The sequence below is a fragment of the Geotrypetes seraphini genome, chromosome 1 (genome assembly GCF_902459505.1).
Source record: "Geotrypetes seraphini chromosome 1, aGeoSer1.1, whole genome shotgun sequence".
NCBI classification, from domain to species: Eukaryota; Metazoa; Chordata; class Amphibia; order Gymnophiona; family Dermophiidae; genus Geotrypetes; species Geotrypetes seraphini.
Window position 1 is genome coordinate 419323364 of NC_047084.1, and position 23131 is coordinate 419346494.

Here is a 23131-nt window from a genome sequence, read left to right on the forward strand (position 1 = left end):
TAGAACAGAGCCTAGTTGTAGCACCTGTAAGTGCGCATTATCCCCCAAATTCTAAGCATAGTGCTCAAACTTGCGCACACAAATGAACTGAATAAGAAGCCAAATAGTGCCAATAATTGGGTGTTAACAATTGATTACTGGCACTAATTGGGAACATCTTGAATTTATGCACACATCTTCCTAGTTGCTAATCTATAAAGATGCGCATGTGGTTCCGGAACTTAGCTGAAGGCAAATGGACGTGTGATTGCTTTGCTCTTCCCATACAGGCACCTCCAGCTCAATTAACAGTAATTTGGGGTACTATTTCTTCCCTAAAAGATTGGAATTTCTTTATTATGGTGGCGGGGAGACAAACAAGGCTGGAAACTGTGTTTGCATCAACTGGCACTGCAAAAGATCTAAGCCTGATCCACCTATACCCTCTAAAGGATCCTGGAGCAACTGATGGTAGAGATGCGTTGTATAAAGGAACTGCTGCAAGACAACTCTATCAAGTAGAATATTTTTATACAAAATGCTAAAGATCATATATATAGAATGTGATATTATTATCCTCACAGTGGAATAAAATTTAATGAATTTACTCTATTTACGCTATTAGAGGGTTAAATGAAAATTTCCACTACTTTGGACTCCTTTTATCAAAGTGCACTACGGGGGTTAGTGCGTCAGACATTTCATCATGTGCTAACCCCTGCAGCAAGCCAAAAAACTAATGCCTCATCAATGAAGGTGTTAGCAAGTAGCGCGGCAGGCAGTTTAAAGTGCGGTATTCTGCGCGTTAAACCCCTACCACGCCTTGATAAAAGGACCCCTTTGTTTTTTTGGATTAAGTAGCTAGACAGGATATAATGCATATGATTTAACTGAAATCTCAGAGATTAATATTCTCAATTTATTTGATTTTCTAGTTAAATATACAGTCAAACCTCGGTTTGCGAATAACCCTGTTTGCGAGTGTTTTGCAAGACGAGCAAAATACTCAGCAAACTTTTGACTCGCAAACCGAGTGTTGACTCGATTTGCGAGCACCCCCCCCCCCCCGATAACCAGCATCGCTTCCCCCCCGCTTGCAAAGGCCCCTTGCTCCAACCGGCACCCCCCCCACCACGTGAACCGGCCCCCCCACCAGTACAACTTAAATTTACCCACCTCCTCGTCTAGCACCAGCACCGGCACGCAGGCACAGCTCGTGTGCCTAGAAAATCTTCCAGCTTCCGGCTTCAGTTCATAGACAAAGGGTGCCTTTGTCCCGGCGCGCTTTTGACCTGACACCTCCGGCTTCTGCCTGCCTGCCTTGAGCATGCATCTGCGCATGCTCAAGGACTTCTAATTCTCCCTCTCACCGAGATTCTCGGCGAGAGGGAGAATAGAAGTCCTTGAGCATGCGCAGATGCATGCTGAAGGCAGGCAGGCAGGCAGAAGCTGGAGGTGTCAGGTCAAAAGCGCGCCGGGACAAAGGCGCGCTTTGTCTATGAACCGAAGCTGGAAGCCGGAAGAGTAAAGATTGCGGCCATTAAAGATGAAAAAGGTAAAATTTATACCCATATTGCGGATGTTTTAAATCAATTTCTGGATTATTATAAAGCTTTATATTCTTCTGAGTTATATTCAAATAAAAAGAATGAAGGAAGAGAATTTTAAAATTTTATTAATTGGCCAAAAATTCCAGAGCATATAAAAGAAAAACTTGAGGCACCTATATCATTTACAGAACTCCAGTCAGCACTGAAGTCTCTCAGAGCTGGATCCGCTCCGGGTAGTGATGGATTCACAGTAGAGTTTTTCCAAATCTTTTCAAACTATACTGTTACCTCATCTTTTTCAATTACATCAGTCACAACTGACGAAGGGTCAGATATCAGGTACTATGGCAGAAGCGCTTACCATTGTTTTGCCAAAGCCAAACAGAGATCCCATGTTGGTTTCAACCTATAGGCCTATTTCTTTAATTAATGTGGATGGAAAAATTCTGTCTAAATTATTGGCTCTGAGGTTAGCTAAGGCTCTCCCTTATATAATTGGAAGGCTAGCTAAGGTTCTCCCTTATATAATTGGAATGCACCAAACTGGATTTGTTGCTCAAAGACTTTCTTCAAATAACACCAGATTGGCACTTCATTTGCTTAATACAGCAAAAACAATAGATGATCTGTCTTTCTCTGTTTCCTTAGATGCAGAGAAAGCCTTTGATCATGTAGAATGGACTTTTATGTACCAAGCAATGGATTGGTTTGGGATAGGTTCCGGACTTATTCAAATCTTGTATAGCTGTCAGCAAACCGGAAATTAAATCAGTGTAAGAGGAAACCAAGGCAGCAGTCCTTTTACTGTTTAATATCGTGCAACAGTGGGTTCTCTGAAGAAGCCAATGGCGAAACGCGTCAGAAGAAGCATCCTGAGACATCAGGGGTGGGTTCCTGGGTGGATCTATTCCAGAACCATCCAAACCCTTGGATAAAAGCAGGTGGACTTGATGAAAGAGGAAGAGGAGATGTGCCTGGAACTGTTTGTTTTCTTTTATTTATAACTCGCCATTCCCAAGGTGGCTCACAATATAAACATACACAATAAAAACTGCCTGACCTGATGTCTGAAGGGCGACAGCCTGCCTGATATTACAAGGAAGCCATGGGAGAAAGATGGTTTTACAAGCCCTGAGGCTGGATAATGAGAATAGAAAGTTGCCAGAGGATTGTTCACAGAGGGGAAGTTCAATTAAAACAGAGAGCGCAGGTACTGAGAAAATTTTCCAGCTAACTGTATGTATTGTAAGTAGAGTAGTGTTGGAGAGGGTAGTAGCCCAGCACTGTTTTCTTAGATGTAGTGCATGGTTAATGCAAGAATGCTGGGGATGATAAAGAATCCAGCAGTGTTTTGTTATTTTTTTCCTTTTAATTATAAACCAAAGGTGGAGGATGACATTGAAAAGTAGTGGTATCATCCAGGGTGAGGAGGCATATAATTAATAAGGAAACCCCCCAGTCTGCTTAGTGAAGGTAATGCTTGAACCTGAGAGGAAAGTCAGGAGGGTTCAATTGCATATGGTAATGAGACGAAGTGGACTATCTTTACAAAGCATTTTTCTCCCATATAATAGTTTGTCTAAAGTTAGCCACTTGTTGCATGTATATGTTATAGAATACAAGCACATATGCACATGACTATTAGCATTAGATGCACTGAGGTATATGTAAATTCTAGTGTGTGAATCTCAAAAGGGGGTGTGGCCAGGGGAAGAGCATGGCATTCCTGAAATTAGGTGCATTGTTATAGAATATCTATATCCATGAACATCTTAGACACAGATATTTAGGCCTAATTTTCATTGGTCTAAATGGGTGTACCTAATGTTCATCAAAGGTATAGGTGCTAAGTATAACTCTGGAAGTTTCAAGTTTATTTATGGCTTGAGATACCGACCATCACATGTATCTAGACGGTTTACAATATTAAAAATTAGAAAAATCTAATAAAATTTAAGATTTAGTTGAAATAAAATAAGAGGAGGGTAAAACTAAAACTATGACAAATTAAGACTTATTGGAGACGAAAGGTACTAGGGGATAGGGAAGTTTTAATTACAATGTGTAAGTAAAAATAAAAAGGAAAGATAGAGGGATAGGGAATAACGAGAGGGAGACAGGAATGGCGCTTCTTAAAAACTTTTCCCCCCCCCCCTGCTTATTGATAGGCATCTTAAAAAAAGTTTTAAGATTCATTTTAAATTTATTTAGGGAATTTTTGTTGTGGAGATAACGTGGCATTGAATTCCAGAGCGAGGGTACAACTACAGAAAAAATAGAATTTCTAGTATAGTATAGGTCCTTGATTGAGGGTACTGTAATTAAATTTTGATTTGTAGATCTAAGGACCCTGGAGGGTTATGTGGAATGAGATATTTGTCTAGGAAAACAGAGAGTTGGGAGGTCTTAATTTTAAAAGTTAGAATTAGAATTTTGTATGTAGTTCAGTGAGAGACTGGTAACCAGTGTAACTCTCGAAGAAGCGGGGTAACATGATCATATTTTTTGGCCTTATAAATAAGTTTGATTGTGATATTTTGGATTAGTTGTAGTCTGCGGGTTTCTTTTGAGTTATGCCATGGTAAAGAGAGTTGCTATAGTCTAAGTGTGAAATGATTAAAGAGTGAATTAGGATTTGGATTGAAGTGGGATCCAGAACAGAGTTATAGAACGAATTAAGCGGAGTTTGTAGAAACAGTGTTTGGTCAGGAAACTGATTTGATCGTGGTAGGTACGATCTTTATCAAAGGTGACTTCTAGTAGTTTGAGTTTGGGTTCTATTTGGAGGGGAACTGAATCAATAGATATTTTTCCGATTAAAGAATCTTTATTTTTATAAGGGAATAGAATCCCTCAGGATTTGGCTACGTTTAGTGAGAGTCTGTTAGTTCATAGCCAAGAGCTGATTTTGTCGAGTTTAAGATTGATTTCTTGAATGTCATTGATATTGGCCGGGTTGAGTGAATGAAGGAGATGAATGTCATCGGCATAGGCAAATGAGGTGAATCTGATAGATTGAGCTAATGTCAAAAGTGGGGCTAAAAAGATTTTAAATAGTAGAGGGGGAAGGATAGAGCCTTGTGGCACACTATAAGTTTGAAAGATTGGGGCAGAAGAGATTCCTTTAGAGTGAACTTTAAAGTTCCTATCAGCAAAGTAAGAGGAAAACCAGAGGAGAGCTGAGTCAGTTATTGCGCTGTCTTTGAGACGGTTGAGGAGTAAGTCATGGTCAATTGTGTCAAAGGCAGCCGATAGATCAAGCGATATTAGAAGAACTGATTTCCCATGGTCATGATAGTAAAAGACAGTGGTAGTGAGACCTAGTAGAGATAGTTCTGTTGAGTGGTTAGAGTGAAATTCAGTTTGGTTTGGGTGTAATGCGTTTGTTTGCTCAAAAAATTCAGAGATCAGAAGGAAGATAATTTTTCAGTAAGTTTGGAAATGAAAAGTAGATAGGTCGATAATAGGAACTGAGTGTTTCATCAAGATTTTGATTTTTTTAGCGCATAACTCTGGAGTTGTTCTATAGAATCATATGTACTAAGTGTCATCTTTTTTGGCACTGTTTAGGCATCATATATAGAATATGGCCCTTGATGCACAAATGCAAGGAGGTATTCACAGGGGAAAGCACATGAGTAGGGCAGAGGCATATCCAATATTTATACATGTAAATTACAAAACTGCTGCATTTGGGCACACACATTTATATCTACTATTGACATAAGTGGGAATGCCTAATGTGATGGGATTCCCCAAGGGTCTTAGGAAGATGCCCTGTTAGGAGGAAATCCATCACAGGCTCACCAAATGGGACCAGGAAAACACTTTGCACAGAGGGAAAGTCTGGAGTGGAAGCCTTATAGAGGGGATGCTTCATTTGGTTTAAAACCCTGTGGTGTTTCATACCAGAGAGATTGGGCAAGTGATGAGGCTCAGTTTCCTTGGATGAATAACCAATACATAAGGCCCTCCAAGAGTAAGGTGGGGGAAGGCAGGGAAGGGAGTTAAGACGTTTCCCAGCAGCTCCAGAGATATCAAATAACTCTGCACACCTGACAGAGAGAAAGCAACAGCCACAACCTGAAGGCATGGAATGGGCTTAGGTTGAACTTCAAAGAAGACAAGAACTGGAAGAAATGGACTGCAATCTAAGCCAAAAGATTTAAAGAACACCTAAAAGGTAGAAGTAGCTGTTGGAGGTCAATTAAAGAAAGATAGCTGTTTAAAGGCAGTGGGCTTCCTCAGTCCTCTAAACCAGGTGAAGAGAGTGAGGTTGCAGAGAAAAGTGACTTTGAGAAACATTGGTTGTTCACTGATATCATAGACTCCCATTGGGGATTCGGAGGTATAAAGAGTGTTGGTGAGATTTTTTTTAATACTGTTGCTAGGGAAAGTGACTGCATTTTCCCTAGGACTTACAGCTATTTCATCTGCTGATGCAGATATAAAGCCAGAAAACTCGAGGCGGCTCACTTAGTGGCCCTGGATTGAACTGCCTTGCTTTAAGCCTACTTACCTCGTGGATTACAATTGTTATTGTTTTAAATCAATTTACTTTGTGGATTACAATTGGTTTTGCTTTGAGCCAGCTTTAGGGTTACCATATTTTGAGCGGTAAAACCCCGGACGCATAGCCCCTCACTGTTCCACCTCCGGTCCTATCCCATTCCACCCTCAACTCCACCCAGTTCCTCCTCTAGCTTTGCCCTGTTCCGCACTCAGCCCCACCCCTAAAAAGCCTCCTCTCATCTTCTCAAATGAGCTCAGGCCATGTCTAGAGGGCCTGGAGCATGCGCGGATGTGTGTGACGTCATCCGCGTATCCTCAGAGGCCCTCCAGATGTGGCCAGAGCTCATCGGGGCTTTCTAAAACATGGGTTTTGGAAAGTCTGTCCGGGAACAGGAACAGTCCTCTAAAAAGAGGACATGTCCAGGTTTTCCCGGATGGCTGGTAATCCTAGCCAACTTACCTTGAGGATTATCACATGGATTACAATAAAGTTGCATTGACCTGATTTGTTTGATGTGCCACTGTTTTCTTTGTAGGGTTACCAGATGTCCAGGCGTCTGGATGGCTTTTCAAATCCGGCACTTTGTCTGGATTTTGAAAAGCTTCCACATCGAGATCGTGTCAGGAGGGCATCTGCGCATGCACGGTCCCAAGGACGATAACAGTTTGAGGGGGCGGGGCTGTGGGGGCGAGGCTGGGGCAGAACAGGGCGTGACTTGGGCATAAAAGGGTGGGGCTTGGCAGGCCTAGGGGTGGGGCTATGGGTCCAGATTTTACAGGAGTAAAATCTGGTAACCCTAGTCGTGAGAAATAATAACACTTTCATTTTGAAATGTCTAGAATCCTTACCTAAACACCCCCCCAACAAGATCTTACACTAACTATTGGTATGTAAATGCCAAGTTATACAAGTATTCTTTCACAGAATCTGGGCATCCAGATGCCATTATAGAACTTGCGCTCAGTGTGTCTAACTTTCGGCATCCTTTATAGAACAACCCACACTTTCAGCTATTGGGCAGCACTATTTAAACAGTTTGCTGTGCCGAGTTTATAAATAAATTAAAACCACCACCATCAGTGCTTTTCCTTATTAAGTAGCTGCAGCCACTAAAACTTAGGCCTAGTCTTTGATTCCGTTCCATTTACCTGCATTTTCTGCTTTTAAACATAATGCTCATAAAAGTCATTGCAACTTTTTTTGAACATAAACTAAATGTAAAAATACGTAATTAAAGCAAAATATATTGGAAATCCAGCCGAAAAATATTACACCACATGAACATCAGTCTTAAGCAGATAATGGAGTAAGCAGAAAGACAGTGGATGGCGCATAATTGTGTTCTGCCTAATGCATAAAACACAATCCAATCTTCTCCTAATGTCTTTTCTCTTAGATTATTCTTTATCATCACATTATGTGAGTCAACAAACACAGGGAAACCAGAAAATAAGACTCCTGAAGAGGCTAGTGACAGGGTGCTCTCGCCTTTGACTTTCAAATCCAGTGACAATCAGCTTTGATAAACTCAATGCACTTTATCCCACCTGCAGCTCCCAGATACAGGCCTTGATTTGTGTCAACTGAAATGTTCTGACTTTTCATCAAGATGCTCAAAATACGCCTTCATTACCCACCTTGGCTTTCTGCCTCATTATGTGAAATGCAAGTCAAGTTAGCGGGTCTTCAAGGAGCAGTGATTACAGCACTTCCTAGTTACCATGTGTTTTTGAGGCAGAGGGAAGAACAACAATTTATATATATTTTTTTGGTGCTGAATATTTGCAATCTGTGAATCAGTGCAAATGTTGCTGTTTAGCCGGTGAGCAAGGTGATTGGCAACCCCCTTTGATGAAGATGAGAACTTTGCTCCCTGCATATTAAAGCAGCAGTATTAACAGACGCATGAAAGGGAAATTTTATAAGGGTATTTTCACCTAGAGGTAAGTACCGTATTTTTATGCATATAAATCCAAATTCTATATATGTCATCCTAACTTGTTTCTCCTGTCCCATAATCAATTGTATTTCTTCCCCCTTACCTCTCAGATCATAACAGTTGTGTCTTGAGTTAATTCCCTTTTTTATAAATAATTCTATGTATATCGCTTAGGATTTGGATAGGTGATTGATCAAATGTTAATAAAAACTTGAAACTTGAGCACACAGCTGATTGCGCGCTCAGTTTAATTGTTTAACAAGCCATTTGCTGCCAATAATTCATGCTTAACACCTAATTGATGCTAATTGGCACTAATTAGAAGTTACAAGCATAACTTAGTAGACCCATTCTATACCGTGGTGTGCGACAGTTCTAGCGCACAAACCTCAAAAGGGGGCGTGGCTAGGGCAGGAGCACAGGCAGATCGTGACCATTCCTAAAAGTTAAGCATATTGTTATAGAATACGCCCAATTCAAGCACAACCTAGACGCAGGTATTTAAGCCTGTGTGTGCCTAAATGTTAGTGATGCATACGACTGCTAGGCGAGATTTTATATATGCATACCTTTTATGGAATTATATATATGTATGCAAACCTTTTATGGAATTGTGCTAAGTGCTTTTCTGATTGGCCCTGATTTTTTTATGCGCCATATATAGAATCAAGCCCATAAATGCGTTGCCATATTAAAAAATAACAAAAAAAACCCTAATTTCATATAATGCATGCATGTTATATGCAATACTCCCTTTAGGGATTGGCCGGCTGTGTGCAAATTTTTTCTCATGTGAGTGACACGATCTAAAATATTTTGTCCTGTGAACATACAGGTTCTAAAAACCAACAGATTTCTAGATTTGCAAGTATTTTTGTGAGCGACCATGTAAAATCTGTGAGCAATGCTCCTAAAATGTATGACACTATGAAACTCCAAATATACTGCCACAGAAACTTGAAAAGAGACTAACAAAAAGGCAGAGATGGTCCAAAAGGTTCTGAGAGTGGTTACTCAATGACAAAAAACATCTGTGCCAGCTCGGACTTGTGTCATTGATTTTTTTGACTTATGGGTTCCTGAGGAAGGGACGTCGTGTTCCCGAAACCAGGTTTGGTTGGACCTGGTATTCTGTGGTGTTCCATCTGTTTTGCCCCCTGCTTCTTCTGGATGATCTATAAAGATTTATTGAAGCTAAGTCCGCAGTTACTATTACTTTTTGGGAGTTGGCTGGGAGGGTTCTCAGAGTGGTTTCTTTGGCTGACTTCACCTGTGCTCACTAGTTTTTCATTGTTGTTTTTTTCACATTTTGATTTAAAGCACACACGAGGTACCCGATGATGGTGTGCAGGCAGGGGCATGGTTGCCACTGCCTTGTTGTGTGAAGCGCCGGAGAATTTCTCCTTTTGCTGACCACTCACACTGAGGGTACCCATCTTCACTAATATTTATTATATTATATCACTTTAAATTTGTGTTGTATCCACAGATGTTTTTTGTCATTGAGTAACCACTCTCAGAACCTTTTGGACCATCTCTGCCTTTTTGTTGGCCCTTAAAATGTATGAGCCATTGCTCATGTGCTCCGTTTAGAAGTAACATAAGTTATATATTTGAAAATATGGCTTCTGGCAGCATCAATCACTCCCCACAGTCCTCCTGGTGTCTGGTATCTCTCCATTTTGCTGCCTCTCCTTCCCTTTGTTTCCCCTCTAAGCATAAACCAGTCCAGGCATGCAGTTGGGGGCAGAATCAGGACAGACAACCCCCCCAAATCAGGTCACATATAAAACAACCCTTGTCTTTGTCCGGTTTCATGCATTTTGTTAAGAGCTGGATATTGGCTCTTGACCAAATAAGTGCTGTCTATCAGCACATAACCAGATAAGAACATAAGAATAGCCTTACTGGATCTTATATAAGCATTGAAAATTTTTTGCTCCTATTGAGGTGATTGGAAGTCTATCATCGCAAGTGAAACGATGATCACATGCTTATACAAGCTAAGTACCTTTAATATATGTATACTAAGAGAGCAAAACATTGGTACGGTTAGGTTATAGGAAGATTGTTGAAACCGGTGATAGCTCGCATTAGGAGTTATGCTTTAGACTAGTTCTAACAATTTAACTGCCGCGAGCACTTGAGGTTTCTTCATTCTATCTCCTTTGATATTTCTGTCTTAACTATTGAGTACTTCTAGTTGAATGTGGTTGCCAACAGGAGGTGTTAGTAAAAACAGAGAGAAAAAAAGAAAAAAAAAGTAATATTTAATCAGAAGATGACTGAAGAAGAAAATGATGAGTGAATATGTTTATTTTGCAAAGAAATTATTGAAAAGAAAGCATTTCTCTTCCTCATCAATTCTACTTTAGGGATTTGTGTTATTAACATAGCGTGAGTGCGTGATTTAACAAATATGCCTGTTATATGAGTAAATGTTTAGAATAATGGCTTTTATGTGAAAATGTGAACATATATGTGTTTAAAAAACAAAATTCCTCCAAAGCACTATACTGCAACCATCTGCTTGACTTACAAAGTGTATATTTACTAGGGGTAATACGCATGGGCAAGTTCAAACATGTAAGCAAATTAAAGAATTCTATAATGTTTGTGTGTATCTCTGACTAGATTTGTGGTTGGCATAGGTGCTCATACTTACATATTAAGGGGCAGCTCACTTGATTTGTGGTGGCAAAAGATTTGAACATGTAATGCCATTATTAAAACAGCTCCACTGGTTACCTTCTGCCAGCGATCATCAGGGGTGGGGGATGTTCCGGGCAGGAGGGATTGGGCATCCCTCCTGACGTGTTTGGGGGTTTTTTTTGGAGGGGGGAGAGACTGACAACCGCATCTCCAATAACCCGATTCTCTAACCGGCATCTGTAACATGGATGTCAGTTACAGAACCGGGTTTATTTTAGGCGACCTTAAGCCCAATTCTATATAGGATCTTGTCACACAGCTATCCTCTGCTCTGACCAGCAGGCGGATTAGCTGTGCCGAATCCTGACCTGTCGGCGTGACTTCCCCAGGAAAGAGGAAGGCTTTTCAGGTAAAACAGACCTAGACACCTGCCTAGTTTGCCAAAAAGGAGACACAATTCAAGTCTGTTCAAATTCACATACTTAGGCTTTATTGAACAGGGGGTCTGAATACTTTCAGCCACCCTCATGGAATGCAAAAATTAAGCATAAAACAAAAATATCATACAGCTGTCAGAATTGTCAGAATGGCTTAAAGTTCAAGTATGGCATACAATTGTAGTTCCCTGGACTTTCTCTGCTTTAAAGATAGTCTTCTTCACCAGGGTTCAAATAAACAGAAATGCCATGAAAATAAACTTCCAAACAATGAAAGCAAACTGCATCACAAAGCAGATAAATGAAGTGGCAAACTTTAGAAATAAAGTTCCAGGCTTTTCAGCTAACCTAGCTGGGTAACCTGTATAGTTTTCAGAGAAGACTCCTAGGCTCATTAGCATCAGCTGAGCTTCCCAGCCCAGGGAGCACAGCAGGATATTAGATAAGCTGGTAGGTTTACAAAGGCTTTAACCCAGAGGCTTCACACTATCAAAGATACAGTCCCTTTAGCAAACAACAATCTCCGGCAGTCCCAGAGTGAGAGGTTTTCCTTCTCTCCCTAATCAATGACACCTGGGCTCTGGTTGCAGAGAGCCAGCACTCAAACGCAGTTTAGGGAGACAGATACATGGCTTCCCTTCCGCTTATGGACTAACCTCCATTCCCTCTGGGTTATAGACAGTTTCTGGACACACTTCAGCAGTGTCCATTGCCTCCTCTTTTCCAGCAGCTGGGCTCAAGCTTGGGCATTCTCAGCCATCTCCACGTCCTCACTACTGTGGGGTTGAGGAGGGAGACTTCTCTCCTTATCTGCCTGTTTGCACTGCTGCCGGTTGTGTCTTTGCCTTGGTTCCTCAGCTTCACCTCCGTCCCTGCTCTGTCCGCTGTGATTCAGGGCTCTGCTTTTACGTGTGCCATAACCCCACCCCTCTCTCCTAGGAGCGGGGGGGGGGGGGGTTGGGCAGGAAATCCCTAGGGAAATAACTCTGGTTTCTCCTAGGCTGATAATGTGCATACCGTGCCGGACTAGGACTCCACTTCTCAGTAAAAGTCCTGTTCAGGCTTTCTGATTAACTTATTCTGATATGGTACTCTCTGCTTTATATTCTTAGGTTCATACCTTTCCTGCTCTACCTCACTGTCTGAGGGGTAGTCAGCCAATTCCCTATCCTTACTTTTAACCTGGTCAGCTCTCCTGACCATGGACCGTGCTCTGCTTTTATCCATTACAGGGACAAAGCTGGCTACGGGTTTGTCACAACGCCCAACGGCTTCTGAGACCGGGCGTCCTATACAGAATCCGGCCCAAAATGTCTAAATCATGATTTTCATAAAGACAGAATTTGAACATTTCCACTGAGGTCCTCCAAATTGCAAGGGGGTTTGTTGTGGGCATGTTTTGGGTGGATATGTTATATTTAGATCTATTTCCAATAAAAGGTACTCTGATTGACCATCTGACCACTAGAGGCATTAAGGCTTGACCCCTTCATAATCCCCAACTAATGTTGTCCCCCCAACCCTTTAAGAAGTGAAAATGAAAGGGGATACCAGTCAGTATGACAGCATCAGATATTATAGCATATCCAATAGGGGAGCAAGCAGCTCCCAGGAGTAGTCTAGTGGTCAGTGCAGTGGACTGTGAAATAAGGGATCCAGGTCAAAATCCTACTGTGCCTAGTACATTTGTAATAGAAATTGTAAGCCCTCCAAACTACTGCACCTAAATATAGGAGACAGATGCAAGGTGGAAGGTGATTGTTCAAGATGCAAGATTCAAGGTTATATTTATTTGATAAACCTCTTAGGGTCAAGCCATCAAAATGGGTTACATTCGAGAATAATCTTTAAAAGTAGAAAAGGAATACATTCAAGAAGAAAAGAATAGTAAGTTCACTGTGTTCTACCAAACCCCAAGAGAAAAGAGCAGCTCATCTGCAAATCAGCTAGCTCATGTATTAGCTACTCACAATAGATAACATAATTTTAAACACAGAAAGAGAATCTGCAATCTGCACTGAGAGGGAAGAGCATTCCACAGCGTGGGAGCTACTGTTGATTTGTGGAATATCTCTAAAGGCACGTCCTGAATTGAGGGAGTAGATAGCAAATTACTTTGCCCAGAGTGCAAAGCTCTTCTCAGGACATAAGGTAGAATGACTAAAGACAAAAATGAGGGAGAACCCAAATGTAAAATCTTAGTAGTCAGCGACAAAATCTCAAACACAATACAATATTCTACCGGAAGCCTTCATTTGCAAGAAGGGAGTGACATGATCAAATATTTTAACATTAAAGGTAGTTTAACCACAATATTTTGGATTCGTTGCAATTGCTTGAGCTCTCATAAAAACATAAGAACTGCTGCTGCTGGGTCAGACCAGTGGTCCATCGTGCCCAGCAGTCCGCTCACGCGGCGGCCCTTAGGTCAAAGACCAGTGCTCTATTTGAGTCTAGCCTTACCTGCATACGTTCTGGTTCAGCAGGAACTTATCTAACCTTTTCTTGAATCCCTGGAGGGTGCTTTCCCCTATAACAGCCTCTGGAAGAGCGTTCCAGATTTCAACCACTCTCTGGTACATTTGTACGGAATCTATCCCCTTTTAACTTTAGAGCATGCCCTCTCGGTCTCTCCACCTCAGAGAGGGTGAACAATCTCTCTTTCTCTATTAAGTCAATTCCCTTCAATATCTTGAATGTTTCGATCATGTCCCCTCTCAGTCTCCTCTTTTCAAGGGAGAAGAGGCCCCGTTTCTCTAGCCTCTCATTGTACTCCCCCAGTCCCTTAACCATTTTTGTTGCTCTTCTCTGGACCCTTTCAAGTAGTACTATGTCCTGTTTCATGTATGGTGACCAGCGTTGGACGCAGTATTCCAAGTGGGGGGCGAACCATAGCCCGGTATAGCGGCATGATAATCTTCTTTGATCTGCTTGTGATCCCCTTCTTAATCATTCCTCTTGTATCTGTACTCCTCGAAAGGCATTACAATCAATATGGGGGTCTTTTGCTAAGAGGCGCTAGCCGATTTAGTATGTGCTAAATGCTAACACATCCATAGAATATAACGGGCGTATTAGCATTTAGCGCACGCTAAATTGGCTAGCGCGCCTTAGTAAAAAAAACATTTATGTGAGGTGACAAATGCATGGATGAAAATATGTAGTGCAGCTCGATCAACCAGATCTTAACTGATCTAATATGATCTAATAAGATAAAATATGATCTAATATGATCCAATAAGATAAAAGCAGGACTTTATAATAGAGGACACTTAAGGCTTGAAAGAAATGGCAGCATCTAATACAACCTAAAGAGTGACATTGTCAAAATTAAAGCTGGTAATGGCCATTGTTTCAGTTTGTTGATCTCTATGGTACACTTTCAAGCATGTCTTTTGCATATTAAGTACTCATTTATTTTTGGTTAACCAATCCTCCACCTGAGACAGTTTATGTATAAAAAACTGCCAATGATGTAGCATCTGTTGATTGTAAAGGCACTAAAATCTGAACATCGTTGGCATAAATATACTGTATTAGTGAGGCCAGTGGGGGTATATATATGTTAAACAAAATAGGTGCAAGGAGAAATCCTTGTGGAACTCCACAAGGGGGAACCACAGGAATTAGAAACTGTTTTGCCACACTACTTGATAAGTCCTATCAGAGAAGTATGAGCTAAGCCATTAAAGCACCTGATGTAGTAACCCTATGTCTGCCAATCGAGATAGAAGCAATCCATGGTCCACCATATCAAAAGCTACAGACAGGTCCAATGACAACAAAAGAACCATCCGTTTATGAAGTAGTTCTGACTGAATGCTAAGCAGGAAGCCTAATATAGCTTTCTCCTTACTATGATTGAGATGGAAACCTGTCTGAATAGAGTGTAGTGCCTTGCGAGATTCTATATATGTTATCAGGTAGTCTGCTATAACATATTCAGTAACTTCTGTAAGAAAAGATAACTGAGCAATCGGTCTATATGTCTGCCATACAAGTGTGAAGCCTTCTGTTTTGGATGTATAATGGTGACAGGTAGGTACAGTAGGTTTTTTTTTTCTGTCCCTGGAGGACTCAATACAAAACAAAGGCTTATGGTGGGGACTGTTCTGGGTGCCATGTTTAAAATCCACTACACTAACCAAAAGGCTGCCCCTCTGATCTGCAGGGTTGTTTGTATGGCCACTCTTCCAAAAACTCATGGAAGGTCTAGTTAACCACGACCTCACGAAATATCTTGGTAAGTTCAACATTCTTCACGACTCCCAGTCCGGTTTCCACCCAAACCATAGCACAGAAACCGTCTTAACCGCTCTGACAAATTACCTCCTCCACCTGTTCTCACTGGGCAAAAGCGCCCTGATACTTCAATTCGATCTGAGCAGTGCCTTCGACCTGGTCGACCACGACATTTTGCTCAGCTGTCTTGACTCCATCGGCATCTCCGGACAGGTAATAGATTGGTTCACAGGCTTCCTAACTAACTGTACCTACCAGGTCCACAGTAACGGAACCTTCTCCCACCATTGGCGCAACCCCTGTGGAGTCCCACAAGGCTCTCCCCTATCCCCCTCCCTATTCAACATTTACTTGGCCCCTCTGGCACGGACCCTAGCAGACTCAAACCTAAAATCATTCATATATGCAGATGACATCACCATCATTATTCCCGTTACCTCACTCTCTCAAGAAACGGAACAACTTACCTCTTCTATCCTCACCAAGTTAGAACTATGGACCTCATAGTTCAAATTCAAATTGAACACTGAAAAAAACAAAATTTTCCTAGCGAGTTCCAACCATAAATTAACAAACACTTCCCTGAAATTGAATGGTCTAGATTACCCTATCCACCCCACCATAAAAATCCTCAGAGTCATCCTGGACCGCACCCTGACCTTCGATGATCATACCAGCGCCCAGGTAAAAAAATGCTTCTGCACCGTCTGGAAACTGCGTACCATCAAATGTTACTTTGACCACCTAGCCTTCCGACTACTTGTTCAATCTCTGGTATTAAGCATATTAGACTACTGCAACATCATTTACCTGGGATCCTATAAAAATACCATCAAACGACTAAGAATAGTCCAAAATGCGGCCGTTCGCCTCATTTACGATCTCAAAAAATACGACCATGTTAGCCCCTACTACACCAAACTCCACTGGCTTCCAGTAGAGGCAAGGATCATCTTTAAGTTCGCCTGCTTCTGCTTCAAAACTTTAACAGGCTCTTCCCCAATTTACCTGTCTGAGCACCTTGAAATAGCAGGCCCCTCTAGCACACGAAACGCCTACCTGTTCACCTTTCCCTCCCTAAAAGGCTGCCTCTACAAGAGATTCCTTGATAGGACCCTAGGATTCCAAGCGGGCAAATGGAACAATTGCCTAACTGCCCTCATCTCCAACTCTCCGCTCTACCAATTGTTCAGGAAGTCACTAAAAACCTACCTCTTTGACAAATTCTGCTAACTCTCCCCTCCCTGACCTCGATATGCCTCCAAACTCTCTGACTTCGCCTACCTTGCCAAGCCACTATTTGGCCTCTCATAATCAATCTCTGTTTTATCTAAATGTCCTGTCTTTGTCAGGCCTTCATATTATATGCCTTATCATTGCCATGTATGTAACATCGCTGTAAATGTACAGTCTCTTCTTTTTGTTAACCGCATTGAACTTCCATGGTATGCGGTATACAAGAATAAAGTTATTATTATTATTATTTCTCTCAAAATGCTAGACAGATGTTCTCGTGCCTGGTTGTTGGTTGTTGGGGTTGTTTTTTTTCACTTTTATAAATTGGACATACAGTAGCTTGGAAAATAGCTTTACTTTTTAGATGTCTTCTGTGCAAAAAAATCCAACCATGAACTATTTTTGAAAGGGAAATCCAGACATTTTTCCTGTTTGAAGATAGCTCTGATGGATTTTTTTTTTTTCCACATAATGAGCTAAACATCCCAATTCTTCCATGGGTATTTTTTTTTATATATGCCCCTCTATATGTCTCTATAAAATAATGCCTCAATAGATGCCTACTTGCCTTCTAAACTAGGTCCTCCCCCTTATAAAATTACCCTTTATAAGTGTGAAGAGGAGGGGAGAAAAGAAAGAGTGCTGGATGGAAGTGCTGAGTAGAGAATTGGGGGGTGGGGGAAAGGAAGAGAGAGAGAGGGGGAGGGGATGCTGGGCTGAGGGGAGGAGAGAAGAATGTTGTGTCAGAACAGCAATAACCAAGGAAAGAGGGAAAGGCATATTGCACACCTGGAACGCTTTTCCAGACTGCCTCTTTGACAGTAGTTAAATGTAAATACTAAGCTGAGGGAAGAAAGACTTTAAAAAAAACCAAATATGTGCCCAGGTAATTCCAGAAGTTACCCAGGCAAATATCACCTTCTAAATGATAATTGAGAGGAATGGACTTTCTAGATGTGCAAATTCATTGTTTGGACAAATGGATGGAAAATCTTGCAATTCTAGCTGTTGAACAGCAGACCTTTTTCATGTGAGAAAATCATCTTGGTTTTATTCTCAGCAGCATTGTTTCTTCTCATAACCTCTCCTGCAAAACCCATTCAGTAGGTGTGTAACCTGTCATGACAGTGAAGCCCCTGTAATTACTTCTTGAAAATAATGCAGTTCTTGGTGGTTCATTTATTCCAGTGTGTAAAAATAGAAATATTGTGGATAATATCTGGCTGTTAGAAATCAGATTTAACCTTAAATGTATGCTGTTTTATGCTATCATCCTCTAATCAAGATCTTATCTACCACACCTGGATACAAAATGTTAATACCAGAGAAGGCAGCAAAATGTAATTTAATGTTCCAGCTCTGTTGATACCCTTTCCTGCTTCTCTTTTACCATTCTTTACTATATGACAACAGTGGCAATTTCATAGAATGAAGCCTTATTGAGAGGTCCCAGGCAAGGTTCCATGTTCAAAGCAGGTCTAAATGTATATGGGGGCTTGATCCACTCCACAGCATTACTATGTAACAGATTGTTAAAATGCCCTTTCCTGAGCAATATCAGGAAAAACTTTCTAGGCCCCCTAATCCAGAAAGGTTCCAATCAAATCCGAATAGAAGGAGGTCTATTTTGAGAGAGTGTCCAAATAGCACTGAAGCTTTATCTTCTGGATAGATGTATTAAGCACTGAATTAAGGAGGGTCCTTGTCCTTTCCTCTCTGGAGGTAGTTTAGTGAGAAGCATGTAGAACAGCAATAGGTGAGTTACCCGAACAAGAAGACCATCTGAGCCTTAGCTCCATGCTCTATGGAAGTATCTCTCAAACTTTTTTTGCTCCGACACATTAAACAAAGCAAATGTTTTTTTGCGGTACATTATAATTAAAATTACAAAATTGCAAAACCAACAAAAAATTAAATTTGAGAGTTATTTATTTAAAGTTCCTTAAGCTATATATCCTTAAGCTATATATCGGTAACTCCACCCTCACCAACTGGGTATCCTGTTACTATACCGGCCACCAACCCCCTGGAATAAATCCTCCGAACTCGTCCTTGAGACCATAACAAGCACCTTCCTAAAATTTCATAGATTACTGATCATTGGTGATATTAATCTCCACCTAGATGACAACACCAGCAAGGATGCAACCGAATTCAACAACTTTCTCACTTCTCTAGGTTTCCCCTCTCCTGCACCCTCTCCAACCCACGAAAAGGGGCATCAGTTTCCTTGACCTTACGGATCACAAGACTTCGGCCAAAGATGCTCGTTGTGAACATGTCCCTTGGTCCATTCACTTTTTAGATTCTTTATGCCTCCCCATTTTCATGTCTCAACTTGGATCTCCACCCCGTGCCACAAACTCTATTACCTTCTGCAAAAAAATTGTGAGCGAACTGTTCTGGACCCAATTTCTCAACCAGCTTCCCTCCTGTCCTAAGCCTGATGACCCAGAAACCAACTGGCACAACTGGGTAAACCTCTCTGAGACCACCTATTGTGTACTTGCCCCTTTATCTACTAAATCTATCTCCTACTCCCGCAAGGCCCCTTGGTATCTTCCGTACCACAGAGAACTGAAGCAGAAATGTTGAGCACTGGAGCTTAAATGGAAAAAATCTAAATCCCCTGTGGACTGACAGTCTTGGAGGGACAATATCAAATTCTAAAACACAGTACTAAAAAAAGCAAGGAAAAACTTCTATGGTGATAAAATCTTCAGATCCAACAACCAGAGTTTAACATCTGGCACTCTTTAACCTCTAAAAACAACTCTACCATTGAACTATACAATCTAGGAAGAGGTATGAATGATGCTTGAGTTTGAAGTGAATGAGTCTGTTCAGAGGAGACCAGGAGATGTACATTTGATGAAGTTATTTGATTCTTTTTGTAATTAAAGAATTTTGGTTTTCATAATTCCTCTTTTGTACACACTTGTACAATACTGGAGTACCCATTAAAGGAAGTCGTTTTATTTTAAATAGAGCTGTATCAAATAGCATATTTTACTATTCGACCAAATACAGTTACTGTTATTTTATCTGATATACTGCAATTTTTAACAAAAAAATGGAATCAAAACGGTTTACATGAGTAAAATCAAGGACACAAGTTAAAATTCAATAAAAAATAAAACAGATTAAGGGGACTGAGAAAGGCTAACAGGGGAAGGAAAAGTTTACAAAGCTTAGGAAAGAACAAAAGTAAAACAACAAATGGAAAGGGTTATAAAATAGAATTTTTTAAAAAGGAAGGTAGGCGTCAACCATAGAATAAAATAATCCCATCAGGATGTCATTTTGAACACCATTTTAAAATAATAGGCTTTCAATTGAGACTTAAAGGTCTTGAGAGATTTCTCAGACCTCAAGTATAGTGGTAACAAGTTCTATAATGTAGGTGCCATGATGGAAAAACTAGAATCCTGATTAGAATCCAAAAACATCTGTCTAAAAGATAGTATTGACAGAACAAGTTGTTTTGAAGAGTGAAGTTCCCTTTTTGGTGAATAGGGGATCAAGTAATTAGACAAAAATGAGGGGAGACCTGAAGAGTGAATCTGGAAAGTAAGAACATTATATTTGAACGGCATTCTGTAAACAATTGGAAGCATGTATTAAGATTTGAGCAGAGGAGTGATATGGTCATATTTTGAACAACAATAAAGAAGACGGAGTGTGGTATTTTATACAAGCTGAAGACGGCAAATTGATACTAGGGAAGCCCAATCAATAGAGAATTACAGTAGTCCGACCTAGAAATAACCATGGAATGCAAGAGGATCCAAAGTGAATTACAACTTAACAACAACCAAACAGAACGAAGCTGGCGAAGTTTTAGGAACGAGGAAGAAACAACACTAGAAATGTGAGAAATGAAAGTGCAGTATCTAGTTATACCAAGAATCTTAAGCAAAGAGGAATACAACAGAGGTGGTACCTTTCAAGATAAATCAAGAAAGGGTAGATATGCTTTTGATGGAAGAAAAGATTATGGTAGATGTTTTTTGCAAATTTATTTTTAATCAATTTAAGGTTAACTAGTCTGCAAAATGAATACCAAATACAAATAACAGGCATTCAGCTTTAACATTACAAATAATATAGGAAGCAATGAGAAATCAAAGATCAAGAAGCCGATATTCAGCAATATTTAGCCATCTGGGAATGTCTTCTGACATGCTATATAACATTGTCTAAATTCAGTGGGGGATAGCTGGCTATCTCATGCTGAATATCCTAGTCTCCGGATTGGCCGATCAACGGCTATGTCATCGCCAATTTTTAGTGGCTTGCTGGCTAAGTTTGGCAGCCAAAGATAACTGCCTGAAAGGAGACATAGCCCCTGATGAAACATGGTGTGAAACGGTTGGGCAGCCGTCAGGCACAAAAGATAAGTGCCTTCCTTTCTTTAGCACCTTAAGCACTAAATGCACTTTATATTTATTAATTGTCATCAAATTAAAAAGATTTGAGCACATGTCACTTACCAAGACCAATGATGAATTACCACCCCAGTAAGGGCGTGAAAAATTATTAAGTAGTGCCTTGGGTATTTGAGGTCTGGTTAATTAATTTGACTTGATATCAATTTGTTCTCTGAGGTACCTGTATGCAAACTGCTTTGAGTGTGGTTGTAAAACTACATAAAGGTAGTATACAAATCCCAATCCCTAATCTCAATAGTAGGGGACCCTTTATTAATCTGTGTGCTGTGAGGGAGAAAGGCTGTGGTCATATGGAGTAGCACAAAGTTTTCTTAAAGGATAAACGACCTTGCCAAAACTTTTCAGTGAAACATGTTGTCAAAGTTATCCCTGAAAAGAAAACCACATATAAGATAAGTAACTTTAATAAGAGTAAATGCTAAGGCGCTCATAATAAAAAAACAAACAAAAATGTCTATAAAGTGGCCTAAACGGGTACTTGGACGATCAAAAAGCCTAATTGTCCAAGTACCCATAACCAAAGCTGGTTTTAGACGTATCTATAACCAGCTTAGGCCTTTCCCCTGCCTCTAAACACATAGAGCAAAAAGAGGCATTTTTAGAGGAGGGGAAATGGCGGGAGGTGGGCGGAAGGTGGGCCGACCTAGACCTAGGCATACCGCAGGTATAACCAAAGATTTTGACAGGTTGCCTAGTCGGCACTTATACGTTTTGACTTGGACCAAGTCAAAATAGGTATAAGTGCTGGAAAAGGGACCGCTGAGCTGATGGCGGCTGTCGCGATCAGCTCAGCGGCCTGGCAACCTACCCACCCCCCCACAGCAACCATCACGGCAGGAGAGATGGCTCATCTCCCCTGCCACGATGCAATCACCCCTCTACCGTATACAAATCTCTCCTGCCACGGTTTGTAGCAGTTCGAGTAGAGGGGTGATTGCATCGAAGCAGTGGAGATAGCCAATCTCTCCTGCCATGACGCATCACCCCCCCAACAATAATCCGGGCAGGAAGGAGCCCAAGCCCTCCTGCTCTAGCAAGCCGTGACCCCCCCCCCCCGACAACAGGAGGGCCCTAACGCTAATGGGCCGATTCCAGTTGGCCCAGGCGTCTCAGGTCCCACCTGTGGGCAGGGTTTAAGGTGCCTGAACCAATCAGGCCCTAGGGCCCGCTATTCTGAGGATGGCAGGCCTTCCGGATGAACGGGCTTGGAACCCGTCCGTCCAGCCACCTTTTTACAGGCAAGGGGGGTGTCAGGGTGGGGGGGGTGTTGCGGTGTTGGCAGGGGTGTCACGGGTCAGCGGGTGGGGGGAGGTGTACGGCAGGCTGATCATGGTTTCGGGGGGGCAGTCATGGGGAGCTATATCGGGGCAGGAGGGCATGGGATCCCTCCTGCCCAGATCTTAGTGGGGGTGGGGGGTAGGGGGGTTGCATGGCCAGGAGGGGTTGGGCTCCCTCCTGCCCTGATCATTGTGGGAGGGGTCGCTGGGTCCTGCCCCGATGTTGTCAGGGGGGTCACGGCTCACCCCGTCCTGCCCCGATGTTGCCAGGGGGGTCACGGCTCGCCAGGGCAGGAGGGCTTGGGTTCCCTCCTGCCCCGATGTTGGGGGGTCACGGTTCACCAGGTCAGGAGGGCTTGGGCTCCCTCCTGGCCCAATCGTAATCGCCGGGGTTGGGGTGTCAGAAGTCGCCGGGTCAGGAGGGCTTGGGCTCCCTCCTGGATGGATTGTTGTGTGTGTGTGTTTGGGGGGGGGGGTTGCTGGGGCAGGAGGGCTTGGGCTCCTTCCTGCCTGGATTGTTGTTGGTGGGGGTGGGGTGGATTCTATAACCTGTGTTGTTTTTGACAGATACCGGTTATAGAATTCAGCTTTTAGACAAAGTACTGGCTCCTCCTATGCCTAAAAGCTCTTGTGTTGGGCGTTTGGAGCAAAGGCTTTTTTTGGTTGATTATATGTTAGTGTAGACGTAGTGGTGGTCTGAATGAAGAGGCAGGCCATTATTTTAAAAAAACCTCCTTTTGGACGGTTTTATTTTTATAATGGACATTTTCCCTGCTTCTACTTTCAATGTTTAGGGCCTTAGGCCAAAAGGGGACTTAGACATTTTTTTTTTTATTATGCCCCTCCAAGTCACTT